This window comes from Symphodus melops (genome assembly GCF_947650265.1).
Source record: "Symphodus melops genome assembly, chromosome: 1".
Lineage (NCBI taxonomy): Eukaryota > Metazoa > Chordata > Actinopteri > Labriformes > Labridae > Symphodus > Symphodus melops.
In genome coordinates, this window is record NC_136691.1 from 18,699,242 (window position 1) to 18,722,207 (window position 22,966).

Below are 22,966 nucleotides of genomic sequence, written 5' to 3' on the forward strand. Positions count from 1 at the left end.
TATATATATATATATACAATAAAGTCTCATTAACTGTAATTTTACATACAAAACAATATTTACATGTTTATTACCATTTTCTATAAGAAAATGTAAATTAACAGTAACTAGCAGTAATTTAAACATTTAGCTTTCAAGTTACAAGTACTTAACCATACTATGATATTACATTATTAATATTTTTTAAAGGTAATTAAACATGTTGTATATATTCTTTTTTTTCCAGACCTTACCTAATAATGACAATGAAGACGTTCCATAAATCTTTAGTGTTTTCCATAAAACTGCGCGCCAAAACTTTTGAACAAAGAGAAGCGTGCTGTGAAAAAGTGAGCAGAGTTGTATCTTCGGATGTTGCCAGACTGAACAAGGGGGACACGGCCGGTTTTATCCCTCCCAAACTTCACACCTATGTGTTAGGTGTGGCCAAGCATTCTGGGAGTACCTGCAAGGCATGCTGGGATAAAGAGTCTTTTGTCATGGTTTTCCAAAGGGACACACCCTGAACTTTGTCATCCTGGCTGGACCCAACAACGTCATTAAGTATGCACGGTTAAGGAGATTTTTGAAAGACATGATAAATCGTATTTGTACAGACACAAAAGTTTCTCCTTTAGTAATTGTTGCCATTAAAGCTGCCAAGTCAGCCTGTGCTTTAAGACGTGCAGAAGAAGCTGTAGAAACAGCAGACTTTCCTCCTCTAGCAGTTCATTTGCTTCCAACATTTGACACACTGTCACTCGAGTTTATGTCATCTTGCAATTTTTCTGTCACAATTGATGCAGCTTTAGTTGTAACTGAAGGTCCAGCTCCTGTTAGACATTGAAGCACATTCTCATTGGTTGCAGCATAATCTAGTTGATCAGACATTTTGTTTTGTTTGAGACTCCTCAGATTCACTCAGCCACCTTTTTTACTTCATCTTTAAATGTGTTGCTGTGTGACATGACACTTGCAAACACTTCATTTTGTTTATTCCGTTCATCATCAGGCAGTCAAGGGGTTAACATGTTTTGTGTTGTGGTCAGCACACAGTTTCAACACATTTTCCAGGTGAGGTTCAACATGTGAGGTATATTTTCTTATGAGGTGCTTTTATTTCAGGTATGAGCCCTTTTATTTTGTTCACAGTGATTTTGCGTTCATGTTGTTGTTTTTCATCTTCATTTTTTGTTAGTGGTAGGACAAATGGTGTTCTTAAGGTTAGAGATTGGTTTAACATCAAAGACAATGAAGGGGTCTATCTGGGGTCATTCCTTAAGATTGTGAAAGATAAACAATTTGGTAGTGAAATGAGAACAGACCCTTAGGATATATTGGGAGAGATAAGAGGTCACCCTATGGTGAACTGTGTAACCTTTGAAGTCATATGTCCTGAGGAATCACAGGACTTGAGAAACTACATTTTTGGCGTTTGTTAGTTTGTTTATTTAAAACACATCCATTTCAAGCTGATGTCACATTTCCACACACTGAACAAATGAATCCAGTAAAACTCATGGATTGTCCACACAGTGTTGATTCAGAGCAGAGGTTCACAGATTGGAGATTCTTTAATTTCCTGAAAATCACCAAGACGATTTGCAAAACTGTTAAAGCTGATGTATGGAGGCGTCCAATCCTTAATCAACCTTCTGTTCCCATTGAACAAACAGCAGTCAATATGCAAGCCAAATTTCTTCCAATGCGCACATCCACTTCATCCACTTCATCCACAAGTGAGCTTACCTGGCTGTAGCTCACTGTGACAGCGTCTCCTAATGTAAACAGCCAGTGTCTAAGTGACGTACACTCTCCTTTGTGAATTTTGTTATGGTGTAATTTTGGTTATAGTGTTTGTATATTTGTACATTTATTATTTATTATCTTTGATATTTTGACATGACATCTGTTGCACTGGATTGCTCTAACAACATTTTGTTGTACTTGTACAATGACAATAAAGATATCTTATCTTATCAGATGTTTTATGATCTTTTTTTTTTTTTTAAAGAGGACATGCTTAGCTCAGTAAAAGTCCACCTCTTTTTAAACAGGGCTTCCATGTTCCTTATTCTGTGACTTCCTTCTTCCATTGCTGCTCTGATGATCTAAAAGTGAACTTGTTCCGTGCTTACTGCACTCCTAAGTATGCAGCCCTATTATGGGTCAACTACAAAAAGGAGACCATGCGCAAACTGCAGGTAGCATACAATGATTGATTGAGGATGCTGCTGAAGAAGCCCAGGAGCAGCAGTGCTAGTAAGCTTTTTTTGTGAATTGAGATTATGCTGTTTACAGGCCCTCTTGAGGAACTTGATGTTTAAGTTCATGTGTCGACTTGTTGAGTCATAAAACTGTATTATTGTGAGGCTCACAAGGCCCAGGTGTAGCTCGGTCCGATATCAATCACATCTATGGAAGCATTGGTATGAGTACCTTTTAAGACTCTTGTGAAAAAGGTTTTTTGTTTTTGTTTAAATGTTTATGTAACTGCTTTTATATGTTGTATGTAAGTAAGTAAGTAAGTAAGTGTAGTGTATTTTACATGTGACATAATGTAATATGAATAAGTTTGTGAAGTGTAAGTATGCTGCTGTAATTTGTGAGCTGTTAGTGGTAAGACAAATGGTGTTCTTAAGGTTAGAGATTGGTTTAACATCAAAGACAATGAAGGGGTCTATCTGGGGTCATTCCTTAAGATTGTGAAAGATAAACAATTTGGTAGTGAAATGAGAACAGACCCTTAGGATATATTGGGAGAGATAAGAGGTCACCCTATGGTGACCTGTGTAACCTTTGAAGTCATATGTCCTGAGGAACCACAGGACTTGAGAAACTACATTTTTGGCGTTTGTTAGTTTGTTTATTTAAAACACATCCATTTCAAGCTGATGACACATTTCCACACAATGAACATATAAATCCAGCAAAACTCCGAGATTGTCCACACAGCGTTGATACAGAGCAGAGGTGCACAGATTGGAGATTCTTTAATTTTCTGAAAATCACCAAGACGATTTGCAAAACTGTTAAAGCTGATGTATGGAGGCGTCCAATCCTTAATCAACCTTCTGTTCCCATTGAACAAACAGCAGTCAATATGCAAGCCAAATTTCTTCCAATGCGCACATCCACTTCATCCACAAGTGAGCTTACCTGGCTGTAGCTTACTGTGACAGCGTCTCCTAATGTAAACAGCCAGTGTCTAAGTGACGTACACTCTCCTTTGTGAATTTGGTTATGGTGTAATTTTGGTTATAGTGTTTGTATATTTGTACATTTATTATTTATTATCTTTGATATTTTGACATGACATCTGTTGCACTGGATTGCTCTAACAACATTTTGTTGTACTTGTACAATGACAATAGAGATATCTTATCTTATCAGATGTTTTATGATCTTTTTTTTTTTTTAAAGAGGACATGCTTAGCTCAGTAAAAGTCCACCTCTTTTTAAACAGGGCTTCCATGTTCCTTATGCTGTGACTTCCTTCTTCCATTGCTGCTCTGATGATCTAAAAGTGAACTTGTTCCGTGCTTACTGCACCCCTATGTATGCAGCCCTATTATGGGTCAACTACAAAAAGGAGAACATGCGCAAACTGCAGGTAGCATACAATGATTGATTGAGGATGCTGCTGAAGAAGCCCAGGAGCAGCAGTGCTAGTAAGCTTTTTTTGTGAATTGAGATTATGCTGTTTACAGGCCCTCTTGAGGAACTTGATGTTTAAGTTCATGTGTCGACTTGTTGAGTCATAAAACTGTATTATTGTGAGGCTCACAAGGCCCAGGTGTAGCTCGGTCTGATATCAATCACATCTATGGAAGCATTGGTATGAGTACCTTTTAAGTTCGAGCTGGCCTGGATGAGGAGAGATCATGCAGAGCAGTGGGAATGGGCAAACAAGGAGCGTGGTTAAGATGGGAGAGTGCGATCCAGAGACGAGTGACGTGGGCGGAGCTGTGGAAAGCGGAACCTCAGAGGATTAAATTCCTGGTCCAGGAACATCACTGAAGATGTGGCCAGAAGCATCACTTCGATGTATTTCCTCACAGTAGAACCTGATTGTATCAGTGACAACCAGGAAAGACTGGTTGACAACCACGAACAGGGTGGTGACGACTGGAGAGTCAGTGGCAGCTCGGAGAGACGGCAACCGGGGCAGTAAGGGCTGGCAACCCGAGCTGTGTCCTCTGAGAAGAGGGCTCCCAAAGCAAGCTACAAAGAACCTAATGGAAAAATACCCCCAGGGGTGCCTGAGAGGGGGGGAGGATGAGCACCCCATTTGGACGGATACAACGGCATTTGACCAAGGCAACGGACAAACGGATTTGAGAAAGCAGTGTGAGTGTGGCAAGATCTGTAAAAACCAGCGAGGCCTCAAGATTCACCAGGCTAGGATGAAGTGCCTGGGGGTGAAGGGACCAGCACAACGCACAGGTGTACAACCTGGTGAGACACAGGAGGAGCCAGGCCCGGAGTTACCTCACAGAGCCCAGAACCTCCAAGTGCCGGAAACGTTACCCCCTTGCATTAAGTCAGAGCGGAGGTGGATCAAGTGGCCAGCAGCTAGTAAGTCTTCACAGTGGAGCCAGTTTGACGACGATGTTGACCAGATACTGGAGGCAACTGGGAAGGGAGATGTTGACAAGAAGCTGCAGGCTTTAACGACAATCATAGTCAGCATGGGAGCAGAGCGATTTGGAGAAGAGGATAAGGAAAAGAAGAGAGCCCCTGAAGCACACAACAAGAATAAGAGAGAGGTGAAAATTCATAACATCAGGCAGGAGATGAAGTCTTTAAGAAAAAAGCACAAACAGGCTGGAGAAGAAGAACATCAAGGATTGGCCCATTTGCTGAGTATTTTAAGAAAGAAGATCAGGGTTCTCCAGCGCGCTGAGTGGCATCGGAAACGCCGCAGAGAACGAGCCCGGAAGCGGTCAGCCTTCATCTCAAATCCTTTTGGGTTTGCAAAGCAGCTGCTAGGACAAAAGCGAAATGGAAAGTTGGAATGCTCACAGGAGGATTTAGACAACTACCTCCAGCAGATGTACAGCGATCCTGCAAGAGAGCAGGAGTTAGGGGAGTGCGACACCCTAATTGAGCCCCCTCAACCCACAGAGTCCTTTGATCTGGCAGAGCTGCAGCTAAAGGAGGTCCGAGAGGTGATCAAGAAGGCAAGAGCAAGATCTGCCCCAGGGCCAAGTGGTACGTCATACAAGGTATACAAACACTGCCCAAAACTCCTGGTGCGCTTGTGGAAGATCCTTCGAGTTATCTGGAGGAGGGGCAGGATACCAGAGCTCTGGAAAGTAGCCGAAGGTGTCCCAATTCCGAAAGAAGAAAACTCCAAACAGATTGACCAGTTTCGGATTATCTCCCTCTTATGCGTGGAAGCCAAGATCTTCTTTAGCGTAGTTTCCAACTGGCTGTGTGTGTATCTGGCAAAGAACAGTTTCCTTGACACCTCAGTCCAGAAAGGGGGGTCCCAGGAATATCGGGCTGTCTGGAGCACACTGGTGTGGTTACGCAACTCATCAGAGAGGCCAGAGAAAACCAAGGCAATCTGGCGGTGCTGTGGCTCGATTTGGCAAACGCATATGGATCGATGCCCCATAAGCTGGTGGAGCTCACTTTGGAAAAACATCACGTTCCCGGCAGAGTAAGAGACCTTGTTGCTGACTATTACACCAACTTCAGAATAAGAGTCTCAACAGGAGTGACAACATCCAGCTGGCACAAGATTCAACTTGGGATCATCACTGGATGCACCATTTCTGTCATCTTGTTCTCTTTGGCCATGAACATGTTAGTGAAATCAGCTGAGCCAGAGTGCAGGGGCCCCAAGACTAAGTCAGCTCAACGGCAGCCACCAATTCGAGCGTACATGGACGACCTTCCGGTCACCACTGATTCTGTCCCAGGTTGTCAGTGGATCCTACAAGGTCTCCAGAAGCTTGTGGAGTGGGCGCGGATGTGCTTTAAACCTTCCAAGTCGAGGTCGATGGTGCTGAGAAAGGGTAAGGTGGACGATAAGTTTCGGTTCATTATCTCTGGAACAGCAATCCCCTCCATAACAGAGAAGCCTGTTAAGAGCTTAGGCAAGATGTTTGACAGCTCATTAAGGGACACTGCATCCATTAAAACAACCTGCGCTGAGCTGGACAGCTGGCTGAAAGCAGTTGAGCGATCTGGGCTGCCGGGGAAGTTTAAAGCTTGGCTGTACCAACACGGAATCCTCCCCAGAATCCTGTGGCCACTGCTGGTCTATGAGGTGCCTCTATCAACGGTGGAGACTTTGGAGAGGAAGGTGAGCAGCCACCTCAGAAGATGGCTGGGGCTACCCAAGAGCCTCAGCAGCATTGCACTCTATGGCAACAGCAACAAACTGCAACTGCCATTCAAATCCCTTGAGGAAGAATTCAAGGTGACAAAAACCAGAGCGGTGCTGCAATACAGAAACTCAAGAGATCCAAAGGTATCCAACGCTGGTGTTGAGGTAAAGACCGGGAGGAAGTGGTGTGCTAAGAAGACAGTACAACAAGCAGAGTCCAGGCTGCATTTCAACAGGCTTGTGGGGCAAGAGGAAGAGCCGGCTTGGGATCTGTTCCGACCAAGAGCGCACCAAAAGGCACGGAAAAGCGGCAGCAAGTCTAGGAGGAAGTTCGAGCTGGCCTGGATGAGGAGAGATCATGCAGAGCAGTGGGAATGGGCAAACAAGGACCGTGGTTAAGATGGGAGAGTGCGATCCAGAGACGAGTGACGTGGGCGGAGCTGTGGAAAGCGGAACCTCAGAGGATTAAATTCCTGGTCCAAGCAGTGTACGACGTGCTCCCAAGCCCTGCCAATCTCCACACTTGGGGCATTGTGGAATCTCCAGCATGTGCACTGTGCTCGAAGCATGGATCACTGGAGCACATCATGAGCAGTTGTGCAAAAGCTCTTGGGGAGGGCCGCTATAGGTGGAGGCACGACCATGTCCTCAAAAGTATCGCAGAGGCCATCTCAGGGGGAGTTGAGAGGGCGAGGCGCTCCCACCCTGTCAAGAAAACCATTGCCTTTGTAAGAGCTGGAGAAAAGGGAACTCCTAAAGCAAGAATTTCGGCAGGTGTCCTGTCTTCAGCAAACGACTGGCAGATGTTGGTGGACCTGGAGCAACAACTGAAGTTCCCAAGCCAGATCGTAAACACCAGCTTGAGGCCGGACATTGTGCTCTTCTCTGACTCTACAAAGCAGGTGATTATGCTGGAGCTCACCGTCCCTTTGGAAGATCGTTTGGAAGAGGCCTTCGAAAGGAAGCTCACCAAGTTCGAGGGATTGGTCAGTAGCTGCCGGCAAGCAGGGTGGAAAGCGAGGTGTCTCCCTGTGGAGGTGGGATGCAGATGCTTCACTGCCAGGTCCTTGTCCAAAGCCTTCAGTATTCTGGGCATCGTGGGAAGAGGCAAAGAAGTTGCCCTCCGCAAAACCACAGAGGCAGCAGAGAAAGCCTCAAGATGGCTGTGGTTAAAAAGAGGGGAACCATGGGGAAAGAGTAGCTAGGTAGCCATCTGGTCACAAGTTGGGACCTGATCAACCCCAGCTGGGTCGCCTGGAGGAGAGCGTATGATGTTGAAAGACCCGAAACACTCGATGAACCCAGGAACATCACTGAAGATGTGGCCAGAAGCATCACTTCGATGTATTTCCTCACTTAAGACTCTTGTGAAAAAGGTTTTTTGTTTTTGTTTAAATGTTTATGTAACTGTTTTTATATGTTGTATGTAAGTAAGTAAGTAAGTAAGTAAGTAAGTGTAGTGTATTTTACATGTGACATAATGTAATATGAATAAGTTTGTGAAGTGTAAGTATGCTGCTGTAATTTGTGAGCTGTTTGTGGTAAGACAAATGGTGTTCTTAAGGTTAGAGATTGGTTTAACATCAAAGACAATGACGGGGTCTATCTGGGGTCATTCCTTAAGATTGTGAAAGATAAACAATTTGGTAGTGAAATGAGAACAGACCCTTAGGATATATTGGGAGAGATAAGAGGTCACCCTATGGTGACCTGTGTAACCTTTGAAGTCATATGTCCTGAGGAACCACAGGACTTGAGAAACTACATTTTTGGCGTTGTCGGCAGGATCAGTTTGGAGCGTTTTTGCAGCCACAACTGAAGCTTCTTCAATTCTGCAGCATTTTGGGTGGAGTGTTTTGTCACACATGTCAGAGTGCGGATTTTTTGTTGAGGTAGTTGTGCTGGCTCCACTGTCAAAGGACTTGGAGTGAAAAGAGATGATGTGTTAATGTTTGAAGTAATTTCTGTCTAATTTATGGGGTTAAATGAAAATGAAAAGGGATTTATGGGGTTAAAATTCAAAATTAAAAGGGGTTCAGAATAAAGGGTTAAAACATGAGGTTTATGGGGTTTGAAGAGTTAAAAGGAAAGGGTTGAAACATGGGGTTTTTGGGATTTAAAATATGCTTTGATGCTGTTTTTGGGGTTCAAAAAGGGGTTTAGTGCTGTTTATGGGATTTAAAACAGGCTCTAGTGCTGTTTATGGGGTTTAAACTATGCTGTTTAAGAAGTTAAACATGCAGTTTTTGGGGTTAAAATATGGAGTTACAAAGGGGTTACACATGGGAGAAGAAGAAGAACAAGAACAAGAAGAACAAGAAGAACAAGAAGAAAACAAAGAGTTAATGTTAGTATCGCAGAACTAGTAAGGAAGTTAAAAAACTATGCAAGAGTATGAATCAGGGCCCAGATCTTCATAACAGTAAGACATGTGTAAATTAGCTTCTGAGTGAAAGTTGGCTTTAATGGGATGTAGTCTGATTTGTGAACTGAATTATGAGGGTTATAACTAAAAGATAAAATAAACGTATAGTCAAGGGGTAACATACAAAAGAGGAAAGAGTTAAAAGACTAAAATGTGGCAACAGTGAAATGTTGTTGATACATTAGAGAAAAAAAAGAATTTAAAAAAAAACTTTAAAGTAAAATGGAGTGCACTTTTGGAGTTCTTTGGAGGTGTGTGCTAATGGATCCTGGGTGTGTGAGAATGTAGGCTGCAGGACAGTCTTTTTTGTTTGTTTGGTTGTGTGTTGAGCTCTGTGTAATGTCTGTGTTTATGTGTCTGTGTTAAAATATGTTTAGGTTGATGTATTGGTGTGTGGTTTCTGTCTTTTTCTGTTTGTTTGTGTGATTTTTGTGGTGTTGGTTTGATATGACTTTAAGAGGATCTTTAGACAGGATGCTCACTCTCTGATAGTCAGCTCATACTGGAAGTTGTTGTTAAATTTAAGAGATGGAGCCAAGGGAGGTGCTTTAAATGTGTCAAGACGTTTTCTGCTTCTGAGAGAGGAGAGAGAGAGCCTCCTCCCTTCTTTTCACTTTGTTAGATAAGAGAGATTCAATAAAGTCAAGGAGATATCAGAGTGAATGATATCTTCTTTAGGGGTTTAAATACAAAATAAGATTAAGAAAAGATCAATTTCACCCTGTATTAAACTTTAAGAATTTACACAGTTATTCCACATTCTGAAAATGAACCACTATAAAAAAAAAATAGAGAAAAAAAAAGTTTAGTTATTTTTGGGAAATAAATAATCATTGAACTATTCAAACATGGATTGTTTATGTTTATCTTATTGGTAAGATAATTTAATTAGAAGTACACTAACATTAATGATGAACATAAAATAAACCTAAACTACACTGTGTCACACTTCTTTAAAACAAAAAATTATAATAGTTCTTTTTAGTTTTGAGTTCACTTTTTTTTTTTTTTTTCAATATTGAATTGTCTGTTGTTTTATATCTGAAGTTTAAAATATTGCATTTTATATAGGAATTTAGAGTGATTAAGACATTAACCTTCTGTTTTGTTTTCTATTTTTCTATGTTGTATGAGAGCTGGAGTAAAACAGTGGCAGATGAGAGGACACCATGCAGTGATTCATGGACACTGAAGCTTTGCAGATAACAACTCATAGGGATCCTGAATCCAGCTTGATCAAGGCCAGTACGATTTTATTCACAAACTCTTTCAACAGACACCTGCATTTATCTATATGCGCATTTGTAAACTAGTAGTTTATGATATGTTTGGTTTGTTTTTTGCATATAGGATTATGGTAAATTAAAGGGTAATTTTTAGGAGGAATCTTGGCAACAGACTGATGCATTTGGTAAATGAATGAAGCAGTGTTGGTTGGGTTGCTTATTGTGTTGAAAAGTTGATTTGATCTGTTGAATGCTGTGAATGTTGGCTTCATGGTCTGAGTATGGTTTAGTTTGATGTGAGTTGTCTTGAGATGGAACATTGATTCTATTTCCATAGTTTTGAGATAATTGAGTGTGATTAGATGTGTTAGGTGATACATAAGCAATTGTAGTTTCATAGTAGGAAGTTTTTTGTCTCTTTTTGGAGTTGGTAAAATTGTTTTAAGTGTGGTAGCAGAGTGCTATATTTGGTCTTATACGTCTGGTATATTGATGCTAGATGTTTTCAATTTTGCTCAGGATCAATAATCTGTCTATTTAGTTTTTGATTAACATTGTTCAATTTATATTTCAATGAAATAAGAGGATCCGTCTAATATCAAAGATGAGTACTAAAATTACACAAGCAGTCATTTCTGTTGATGTGCAGAAGAATAATCCACTTGTTAAAAATATTGCAAAAATATCACGAAAATGGCAAACGTTGGTCTGACATTGACCAACTCTGGCTGACAGAAGGGACTTTGAACCCAGGTGTGATTAAAATAATGCAGGTTCTTGTGTCCACTTATTCAGAAGAAAGGAAGGAAAGGGAAAAGGCGTAAGGAGAAAAGATAAACTGAACTTGGAATTCTGTAGATGTTTGAAACTGAGGGACAGAAATTGTTAGAAGCCTCAAAAGAAAGAAGGAAAAAGGAGCATGAGCAGAAAGAACAGGATGAGGAGATCCTCAGAAAATTTTATCAAATACAGCTGGTCGATAATAAGAAGAAAGAGAAGAAAGAAGCTGTTGTGCAGAGTCAGCCTCAACCAAATCAAATATCACCTCAACCCCAGCAGGGACAGATACAGTTTCAACCAGCCCTGCCGACACCCATGGTCCCTAATGTTTCTTTTTCACAGTCAGATTTTGGCCTGTTTAAATGTTTATGTAACTGTTTTTATATGTTGTATGTAAGTAAGTAAGTAAGTAAGTAAGTAAGTGTAGTGTATTTTACATGTGACATAATGTAATATGAATAAGTTTGTGAAGTGTAAGTATGCTGCTGTAATTTGTGAGCTGTTTGTGGTAAGACAAATGGTGTTCTTAAGGTTAGAGATTGGTTTAACATCAAAGACAATGACGGGGTCTATCTGGGGTCATTCCTTAAGATTGTGAAAGATAAACAATTTGGTAGTGAAATGAGAACAGACCCTTAGGATATATTGGGAGAGATAAGAGGTCACCCTATGGTGACCTGTGTAACCTATGAAGTCATATGTCCTGAGGAACCACAGGGGGTGCAGGACTGTAGGAGATGCACACCTGAATGATCAAAGCCTAAATGAAGTCGTAAATGTCCTGATGTTGCTTTGACCAACGCTGCATAAATACTAGGGTCTTTTCTTTGTTCATGAGGGATCACAATTGGCTAGTGATTCTCCCAGGTACCATGGCTAACCTGGACTGATGCTGTTTCTTGTCTTTGTAAATAAATTTCTTACATTACAAGCAAGTCAGTGTCAGCGGATATTTCTTCATCATCTACACATCATCGTCAAAGAAGGAGGACTTGAGAAACTACACAAGTAATTAAGTAAAAGTTTATTTATATAGCACCTTTCAAGAGCATAAAAACGTCACAAAGTGCTTCACAATCAGAAAAATGATAGAAAAATCTATATGTCTGCCTATTGGGCTTAGAGCCTGTAATAAAGTTTATATATATAGTCCGAAAAAGAGAAAATATCGAGAGAGCGGCAGTTCTCAGTGCGAAAATGCCTTGTTGAGGTCAAAAGTCACAAGAGAATGGCCAGACTGGTTGTAATTGGTATGTGGTCTGGGTCTTCACCATTATTCATGACTGGTTCGGAGTTGAGCAGGAGGAGGAATGGGGACAGGTAGAGAAGTACCAGACCACCCTGTCTTGGGTGGCTGAGCTAAGAGTGGCTCTCTGTTTTGCCTGGTCCGACGCCACGTCCATAAAGCTGAACAGAAGGCAGCTTGTTTTTTTTTTTGTTCCCTTTTTGAAGTAAGACTTTACCTTAAAGAACCACCAGTTATATGTTTTTCTTACCATTTGATATGGTTGTAGTCATCTTTGGCTTACCGAACCACCAGATATCTGGACGAATATAGGACTGGAAGTCAGGGGAAGACCATCATCCGAGTTGTCGAGGAGAAAAGGACACCTGGATTGACTGCTGAAGTGACAGTGACTATTCTAAAGGAATTACCTGAATAGCCATGAAGCTAACTTATTTATGGCTCATGATTGATGAAACACGTCGCCGGTATGAATAACTTTGGTTGACCTTGGTGCAATGTGATTTAATCAGCTAGCGCAAGCAAGCTAACCAGAGCTTCATGAGCGAGGTAGCATAGTTCAGAAATTATTTTCTAAGCGCTACCATGGCAACATGCGTGGAAGTAATAGCTGTAGAATGTTAAAGTCATGAAGAAGTGATTATTAAAACATTTGTAATCATTAATGATGTAGAAATAAAGACATACAAGATGCATAAAATAAGAGTCAGATCTTGATGCTCAGGAACCTGTGATGACCAGGTTGAGATGCTGCAGAAAAAGCAAACCATGTTAGCATTGTTAGCTGCATCCTTGGCACGCAAGTAACTCCTGACGAAGTTTGCAGGTCCAGGCAGGTCTGAACGAATTGAAGACCAAGATACGGAATTTCAGTTTTATGGTGGATGATTAGGATTGTGTTAGACATGAATTATAGCAATGAATGACCGTCCTGCCGACATGATGACTGAGGTCTCACTGCTGTTGCGACTGAACGATTAGGATGGCAGTGTACAACTGAATAGTTTTAACCGATTTATGACAAAACAGACGGGTTCATCAACACGTGTTTACCTGGATTAATAACAGGTTACAAATCTGCAGTCCATACTGGAGCCGAGACAGATTTGACTGAGACAGAATTTTTCATAATGTGCAGACCCACCGAGTCCTCCGATTTGCATTACGATTAACCGATATGTAAATGTCCTGTAGACTGCCATGCCGATGCAGAGTGCAGTTCCCCCCAAAACCTAGGGATGCCCACTGAAATATGATGAAAGGTTTAGCATTGACTTCATGAGTAGACACAGCCCGCTGGATTTGAATGTTAAAGAGACACGATTGTCATGCGACCTGCTGAATGAGGTCAAATTACCATCTCTGATTTTACTTCGGGATTACGTATTCCTGTGCAAGTCCAACTGTCTGTTGAAGTTGCTTCTGACTACGCGCCAAATGACGTGACTTAACTGGACAATCACCTACTGTTCGCACTTGCAACTCTTATAATTGTGATGCAGGTTAATTGAGCTGCTGGTTGGTTTGGGTGGAGAAGCCAGAGCCGGGAGCAGAATCCTATATAGCTGGTTAGCCACACCTCGTTGACTGAACTCCACATACGCTTTAATCTCTGATATTATCATCACCACCTAAATTAGGTTCAACACGCATGCTAAATCACTTATACTTTAGCAGTAGTAAACTATTCTGTGCCGACTCATTGCTGAATTAGGGTTTACTTGCCAGCCGGACAACTGTCAGGGTGAAACGATGTTCAATTATAACACAACAGCGCCACCTGTGGTGCTTTTTTGAATTACCATGATAATCTGGACATTACATGGTTTACAGACTGAATGAGAACATTTTAAGAGTGCATATAGCAGAGATTGAGTATATCCTGTGTACTTGTCTCTTAGTCTTGCTGTCCTCCAAGGGAGTGACGCCCGAGTCCCGCTATCTCTGACGATAACTGAGCTGTAATTACAGGATCTACATTTGGTATACGAGGGCTGCCCAGCCGCTCGTCCCTTTGTGCATGAAGTTGTTAAACTGCAGATTTATAGACAGAAAAACACAACGCTCGCATTAATCTGAATGTCTTGCAACATTTAAGATGATGGTAATGTGTAGAATTATGCAAAGTGGGGCTATAAGCCTACTCAGGCGCAACTGTTGCAACCTTGAATTTCCCTCGGGATTAATAAAGTATCTATCTATCTATCACTGTTAGCCTGTTAATGTGACGATGCAGTTTGAGTTGTTTTGGTTTCATGCTAATGCACGATGGCGACGTTTAGTGGATCAAAGTCGACCATCCTTCCTCTGAGCGAAGCACTTGAAAGTCTGAAGAGACTTCTTTGTCAGCATTTACATTTTGTCGGTATTTACGTTTTAAAGTATTTCAGCATATCCCATTCAAAGTCCATTCTAATTTATATAGTGTTTGCATGAACTAGTCAAGCTGCGTCAAGTTTGACCCGCCTTCAGTGACATGTATGCGAAGACATGTTCCGTAACTTTAAAATCAGATTTAATTTGGGTGAGAATCATGCTAAGTATCGCTTGTTAGATAAAACATATTACCCATAATTGATTAAATATGAATTAATTCCAGACGTCATAATGCAAATCCTCATAAGAAGTATTTATGCCGTCCTAGTATGGCTTCAATCTGTTGAACGTTGACACGATGACACAGCAATATGTTGAATAAAACCCAGGCACAGAAAATGGACTATTAGCCTGTTCATGCTGGAAACATATTATTGAATGACTGGCATCCGTGTGCCATAAATAAACTTATAACACCCTGAGTCTAACACCTGAGGACAATATGCCCGTTGTGCAGTGATTAAAGGGGACTTCTAAAGAGCGTTTCTGACAGCTCTGAGTTTAAAAGGTTAAAGGAGTAGAGCATGAACATTGATTCATTTGAGAAATGCATTTGTGATTGATGCCACGAGCCCCGACGCACGTGAAAATGAGCAATTAACTGATGATCAGATTGAATGATCAGCCGATCTAGCAGATTTTCATATATGACTTATTGGGCCAAGTGACTGAATGACGTGACACTGTGTGAAATTAACATTAAAAGAAACAAGTCTTTCTCAGCTGATGAGAAAAGTACGGAAGGAATGTGCGCTGTGGCTGCAGCTCGTTGTAACCGGGCATTCCTGAGTATGCAGGCTGATCACCTGCGCTGTCACACACGTGATTTGCTCCAAGGAGCCGGGTCGTAAATGAACCCATTAACGCATATAAACAGTTTAGATTAGTTAACCAAAGTTTAAGGATTAGCCCGACACAGAAGTAATTATGTTTTTTAAGGTATTATGACATAAACAACCTTAGTCGTGCCAGTCATGATGCCCGCTTCCTTACGAAATAAAAGTTAACAGGGATTTGCCTGAGACCGCTGTAAAACATGATGATGTTTTTCCTGCCTGTGACGCCAAGCAGCAGAGGCCAGCAGCTGCGTGGATTAACTGCAACATGAACATTATTCTTGAAGCAGGCTGTATTTTGAGTGAGAACGCCGTCACTGAGAAACGAAATTTAAGCGAGTGTGACAGACATGATGCAGCTATGAGGTAATTACCGAACTTCACAGTTGTTGGATGATCAGGCTGCTTCCTGCTCCTGCGTGTCCTGTTATTGCCCGTGGGGCTGAGGTCATTCGAGTGGAGATGACTTTCTCCTTTTGAGTTGAATCTGATTTAGGCAGCGTCTCCTGCTGCCCGCATATTGAGCACGAAGAGCGTATTGCGGCGTATGCCTGAAGCAAGAGAATGACTGTGGAAGAGAGTTTTTAAACTATTGACAGCAAGCCATTGATTGGTAGAGAAAGTTTGTGACAGTCTAGTTGGTTAATTCCAGGATGATACACGCCCATGATCAGCTGCTTGCCAGAGAGAGAGATACAGGTCGTAGTAGGGGTGTGGTTTAAGAATGAATGAAGAAGTGAATGAATGAAAGAATAACATCAGTCTTCCTGTCTGAACTTACGCTGGGCTCCATTTTGTACAGTTGGACACACAGATGCATTGCCCTGACAGCTAAAACATTGGAAAGTGCAGCTTCTGATCCTCCTTAGTCCTACAAGCTAATACAACACTCTTTTTTGCATTGTACTGTACATCAAACTCAACCCCATACTTTGAGCATATATCCAACAACTGCTGGAACCCAACAGTGCTGGGTGACATAATAACTAAATTGTCTGCATACATCAGGTGGTTTAACATAGTGTTCCTTATTACACAACCAGTCTTACATTTCCCCAGCTGCTTTGAAAGATTGTCCATGTATAAGTTAAACAGGGCTGGAGACAGAAGCCCCCCCCCCCCCCCCCTGCTGTACTTCATTGCTTACACTGAAAGATGAGAATAGGCTATTTCCCCATTTAACCAGCATACGTTTAATGCTTCCAGGCACACCCCTATGCATACGTTTAGTAAAAAGCTTATGATGATTTACTCTGTCAAATGCCTTGGACGCGTCAAAAAAACCCAAAAACATTGTAGAGCCCTGCCTTCTGTAGGATTCAACAGCTTCTTTCAAGGCATAGATACATAGTTCATTACTGTGCAGTGACTTAAAACCAAATATATTATCTGTGGTGTAAATGAGCCCACTCAGTCTGTCTAGGAGCAACTTTTCAAGCACCTTTGAAAGAATGCTAGCTAAAGCAATTGGTCTATAGTTGTCAAGACCGCCTATTTTGCCTGCCTTGTCCTGAATGACGGGCACTAATGTGACGGTCAACATGGTGTCTGGCAGTAAACCATGTGTCATCAGCCCTGTGAGGCAAATAGATAAAAGTGCTGCCACTCTGGGGCTGGCTAACTTAAGATGCTCTGCAGTAATGTTATCTTTACCACTAGCTTTGTTATCAGCTAGTTGCTCTATAGCATTATAGACCTCATTGGGAGCAAAGTCAATTAAATCCTCATTTAACTCACCCACACAATAGAGCTCACTTTTAATACAATTAAACAGAGCAACATAGTGCTGCCTCCGCAGCTCTGCTTTATTTTCTGCACCAGATATGTCTTCGATATGGCATGGCCATATTGCCTTGGCCCTATTTGTAGCTTTCACCTCCTTCCAAAACTCAGTGACATTGTTGCCAAGCAAATTTTGAGCCACAGAGTGAGTCCTTTAGGCTTCCTCATGCTTCCCAACAAAATACACTACATATTTATATTTAGCACTGGTAAGCTTTTTATGCCTTTTATACTCTGGCCCCTGTCTGGGTCTACCAGCTATAACCCAGGCCCTATGAGCCGTCTTAGCAGCTTGTGCCAGCCAGGCTTGGTATTATTAGCCTTTCTGGGGTGAGTGTGTCGAGGGCGACTGGCATCATGTAGAGTACTCACTATAATATTGTACATTTTACATCACTGTAGGTCATTACAGTGAGTGATATCACCACAATTAATATTTGAACATCAAATAGCACCCATGGGTAGCTGCACTTCCCTCGGGACAGAATCTGTCCTCCCACAATAATACAAGACATCCTCTCTAGATAGTTTATCCCAACACACTTTTACCATGTTGGCGCCATCTTCTGTCAAACTCCTGCAGTCAGGTAAATTATTGACATTTATCCTCATAGAGACAGGTAAGTGATCAGTTGTAGTCAGCTCATACAAAATGTCAACCTTTTCTAGACTTTCATGAGCATCAGCTGTACAGATTACATGATCAAGCCCAAATGTTATGTTCCATGTTTCACTGATGTAAGTATAACTACTGACAGCCAGGAAATTCATACTGAAAAGAACCAGTTTAATATCATGACAGAAGTGCTGACCAAAGAGAGATTTGTTATCAGAGATGTCTGTGTTGTGTATTGACAGCCTAAGTTTGTCCCTTCTAAAATACTGTCACGCCCCCCTTCTGTTGTCATGGTATTCAGTCCTGTGTGAGAAGTTAATACACGTTAAGAGCAACTTCCCTGGTCTCGTGTTCCTTCTTTATTAGTTGTAATACAAAAGTACAACGGGTATACAACAAACTGGCGACGAGGTGGAGCGTTCTCGCGCTGTGTTTATTTTCGGTAGAAAGTCCGAGTTTGACGCGTTTATTCCCGCGTGTACAGCGCGAAGCCGAAGCTAGGCGACGTGCCTGCTGCCTGCCATGTGGGTGAGACAACACTGACACGGAGGACAGCGCTGCTGCTGCAGGAGGAGGAGGAAGAATCTCCGCGGTAAAAAGGAGACTGAAAGAGACTCTACAAGGGGAAGATCTGCATTAGGACTATAAAAATAAAGGAGCAGTAAGTAAAAAAAAAAAAAAAGAAGAAGAAGAGAACTGATAAACTGTGGAAATAATCACAAGGATAAAGCTAATTGCTGAAATCAGAGGAATTAAGTTAAAGTTACGTGAATATGGCTGCACTGATCGGAAATATTGGACCGTTTGAAGAAAATACTGAACAATGGAGTTCATACACTGAGAGATTTGAGTACTTTGTGCTCGCTAACAAGATTAAAGACGATGTCAAAGTGCCGACCTTCTTGAGCATTATGGGTGGAAAAACATTCCATCTACTGCGTAGTTTAGTGCAACCTGACAAGCCAGGAGACAAGTCCTATGACCAAATAGTGACAACATTAAGAAATCACTACTCTCCAAAGCCACTGATTATTGCAGAGAGGTTCAGATTCCATAAAAGGAACCAGGAAGAGGGGGAGTCTGTTGCACAATTTGTAGCAGTACTGAAACGCTTATCTGAGCACTGTGAATTTGGATTTTCACTCAATGACACCATACGTGACAGATTGGTGTGTGGTCTTCGCGGTGAGTCAATTCAAAAACGGCTGCTTACAGAGGCTAACCTGACATTGGGAAAGGCCATTGAAATAAGTACATCGATGGAGATGGCCGCTCGAGAAGCACAGCAGCTAAGTGCATCAACCCAAGTGCATAAGTTGTCCCTTGAGCCCAAAAGCAAGACAATTAGCAAGCCATGCTACCGTTGTGGGGAAACAGGGCATCAAGCATCAGAGTGTTGGTGTAAGGACTTTGACTGCAGAAACTGTGGTAAGAAAGGCCATATTGAGCGTGCCTGTAAAAGTAAAAACATGCAGACACAAAAACAGCACACCGACACACAGAAAAGTGGTTTCTACAGAAACAAGAAGAAATGTGTAAACAAGATTGAACATGAACAAGACGAGCAGAGTGACTGTGAGTCTGATGATGAAGATACAGTGTATGTTTTATCTGTGACTGACAGTGATGATGAATACTGGGTTACTCCTCTGTTAGAAAACCGAGCAGTTCGGATGCAAGTGGACACTGGTACGCGTGTTTCCATGGTTTCAGAAGCTGTTTACAAGGAAAAGCTTAAGCATCTTACTCTTCGAGAGACAAAGTTGAAGTTAAGGACTTACACTGGTGAGCCTGTCCCTGTATTGGGGGTTGTGGATGTAACTGTTGTACACAACAATCAGACAATGACTCTTCCATTGTACATCATTCCGGGAAACCGATCAGCTCTGCTAGGTCGCAGATGGCTGAGAAAACTCAGATTGAACTGGCAGGAAGTGTTTTTGGTTAATGATGGAGACACAGCCCCCCTACAGGAGATCTTGAAGAAGCACTCCAAAGTTTTTGACAGAGAACTTGGCAGCATGAAAGACATCACAGTTAAGCTGGCACTCAAACCAGGAAGCACACCAAAATGTCTGAAAGCTAGGCCTGTCCCATATGCCATTAAACCCAAGGTAGAGGCAGAGTTAGACAGATTAGTGAAGAGTGGAGTATTAGAACCCGTGAGTACAAGTGAATGGGCAACACCAATCGTTCCAGTCATGAAAAAGGATGGGGCTCCAAGGATCTGCGGTGATTTTAAAGTGACCCTAAACCCTGTCTTGACTGTAGAACAGTATCCGTTACCCCTCATCGATGACCTCTTCTCATGTTTAGCGGGAGGTCAGAAGTTTAGTAAGATCGATTTATGTCAGGCATATCTCCAGATGCATGTTGATCCAGAGTCACAGGAACTGTTGACCATAGTGACTCACAAAGGTCTATACAGGTACCGTAGGCTTCCTTTTGGGATAACATCTGCTCCAGCGCTGTTCCAGAGAGCAATGGACCAGATTCTGAGCGGACTTCCAGGGGTCCAGTGCTACTTGGATGACCTGCTCATCACTGGACCAGACGAACAGTCACACTTAAGGAACCTGGATGCGACACTGCAAAGGCTGGAGGAATATGGTCTGAAAGTCAGGAAAGACAAGTGTGAGTTTTTTCGACCATCTGTCGAGTACCTGGGGCACGTCATTGACAGTTTCGGACTGCACAAAGCACCATCAAAGGTGAAGGCCATTGTGGAGGCTCCATCCCCGAAGAATGTGAGCCAGTTGAGGTCGTTCCTGGGCTTGCTGACATACTACGCAAGGTTCGTGCCCAACCTCGCTAACAAGTTGAAGCCGCTCCATGAGCTTCTTAACAAAACCAAGACATGGAAATGGACAGACAAATGTGAAAGAGCTTTCAAAGAAGTGAAGCTAGCCCTTTCTACGTTGGAGGCCCTCACTCATTTTGACCCTATGTTACCACTACAACTGGCCTGTGATGCCTCGCCGTATGGTGTGGGCGCAGTAGTGTCACACATTATGCCATCAGGGGAGGAGAGGCCGATCGCCTTTGCATCACGGACACTGAGCAAAGCTGAAAGCAATTACGCACAGATTGAGCGTGAAGCCTTATCTATAGTGTTTGGAGTGAAGAAATTTCACCAATATCTCTTCGGCAGGAAATTCACGCTACTGACTGACCATCGACCTCTTACCTCTATCTTTGGTCCTCATACTGGTATTCCATCGCTTGCAGCCAGTCGTATGCAGCGATGGGCTCTGTTATTGTCTGCCCACCAGTATGACATTAAGTACAGGAAGTCAGACCTACACGGAAATGCTGATGGGCTCTCAAGGCTCCCGTTGCCTGTCAAACACACTGAGTCAACACGAGCTGACATCTTCTACTTCAAGGCAGTGACTCCAGCTCCGGTAACCTCGACTCATGTTAAGAAACACACACGCACAGACCCAATCATGTCTGAGGTTTTGGACATCATCACTTGTGGGAGGAGAAGGGAAATGACACCGAGCCTGAAGCCTTACCTGGTGAGAAGAAACGAGCTCTCAGTCCAGTCTGGATGCCTCTTGTGGGGCTTTCGTGTCATTATTCCACCGCCACTGAGAGAGAAAGTGCTTGACGAGCTCCACTCTGGACACTGTGGTGTTGTACGGATGAAAGAAATAGCACGCAGTTATTTCTGGTGGCCAGGTCTTGATGCAGCTATTGAGGAGAAAGCAAAGTCTTGTGCTGCTTGCCAGAAGCTGAGAAACCTCCCACAGCTAGCTCCATTACACCCGTGGGACTGGCCGGAAGAACCGTGGCAAAGAGTCCATATAGACTTTGCTGGGCCATTAGAGAACCGCATGTTTTTAGTCATAGTCGACGCCCACAGCAAATGGCCCGAGGTTGTCGTCATGAAGAGCACCTCTTCAGAGAGAACCATCGAAGCGCTAAGGTCTATCTTCAGCCGTTTTGGTCTGCCACAACAGCTTGTTAGTGATAACGGCCCACAACTAGTGTCTGAAGAGTTTGAGACATTCATGGAGGAGAATGGCATTCAACACATCAAGTCTGCACCGTATCACCCAGCTACAAATGGGCTCGCTGAAAGATTTGTACAGACCTTGAAGCAAGCTCTCACAACATCGCAAGGCACACAGTCTCTCAACAGGCGCCTCAGTGCTTTCCTGTTGTCTTACAGAAACACACCTCATGCTACCACCAAGGTGTCTCCTGCCTCGGCTTTGTTCAAGAGACAGCTCCGCACTCGACTTGACCTCCTGAGACCTCAAAGGACCAAAGATGTTGTGCAACTTCAACAGAGAGCTCAAGTGGAGAGAAGAACAAAAGCAAAGCTTCGGAGTTTCAGAGCTGGAGACAGTGTGCTTGCCCGAAATTACACCAAAGGGATAAAGTGGATGCCGGCAACAGTGGTTGCAAAAACAGGTCCTGTTTCATATACAGTAGAAACCAGGGATCATCTCATCTGGAGAAGACACGTCGATCAACTGCTCCACACTTCTGGTTCCTGTGGTGACCCATCTCAGCCAACATCCCTTGTTCCAGAGCTGGAAACCTACCAGGAGGTGCACCCATCACCAGAACCACCCCAGATGCAACCTTCAGAAATGGACATTGTCCCAGACACACCCAGACCTGCTCAGGTGCCTACACCTGGCATCACGTCTCCCATACCAGGACTTGTAGAGTCACCACCAAGAGACAGTGTAACTGACTTACCTCTAGGTCGTACTTACCCTAGAAGAGTCAGACGACCCCCTGATAGACTGTCGTTGTAGTTAGAGACTAACCCTTCACATTGGGGCAGAATAATCCCCAGGGTTCAGTCTGGGAATTGAGGTAGTCTACCCTCTTTCCCTAGTTCAGGCAAAAGTTCTATAGCCATAGAAGTTGTTAACAGTTCATTATGAAAATAAGATATCCAGTTGATAAGAACTGTTACGTAATTGAAAAGAGTGCATTTGAAGTAGAGACTTTAAATAGAACATTCTATGATTGTTAAATGTTTTGCATTTGTTCAGAGAACATTAAAAGTAAAGGGGGAGGAATATGTTGTGTATTGACAGCCTAAGTTTGTCCCTTCTAAGATACCGTCACGCCCCCCTTCTGTTGTCATGGTATTCAGTCCTGTGTGAGAAGTTAATACACGTTAAGAGCAACTTCCCTGGTCTCGTGTTCCTTCTTTATTAGTTGTAATACAAAAGTACAACGGGTATACAACAGTCTGCATTTAAATCACAAATATATTTGCATATGTACATTCCCTAATATAGCTGTTCAAAAAGGCCAATATATTCATATATTCATCTTAATTTTTGTAGCAGTCATATGGGGTATAAACATTTAAAATAATAAAAACATTC

At 42.5% G+C, this 22,966-nt stretch overlaps 1 long non-coding RNA gene across 1 annotated transcript in view; it reads left to right on the top strand.

Annotated features, from left to right (window-relative positions):
* LOC306830190 overlaps positions 1-22,966 on the top strand; it is a 332,171-nt gene that overhangs the window by 78,042 nt on the left and 231,163 nt on the right. The window lies entirely within an intron of this gene.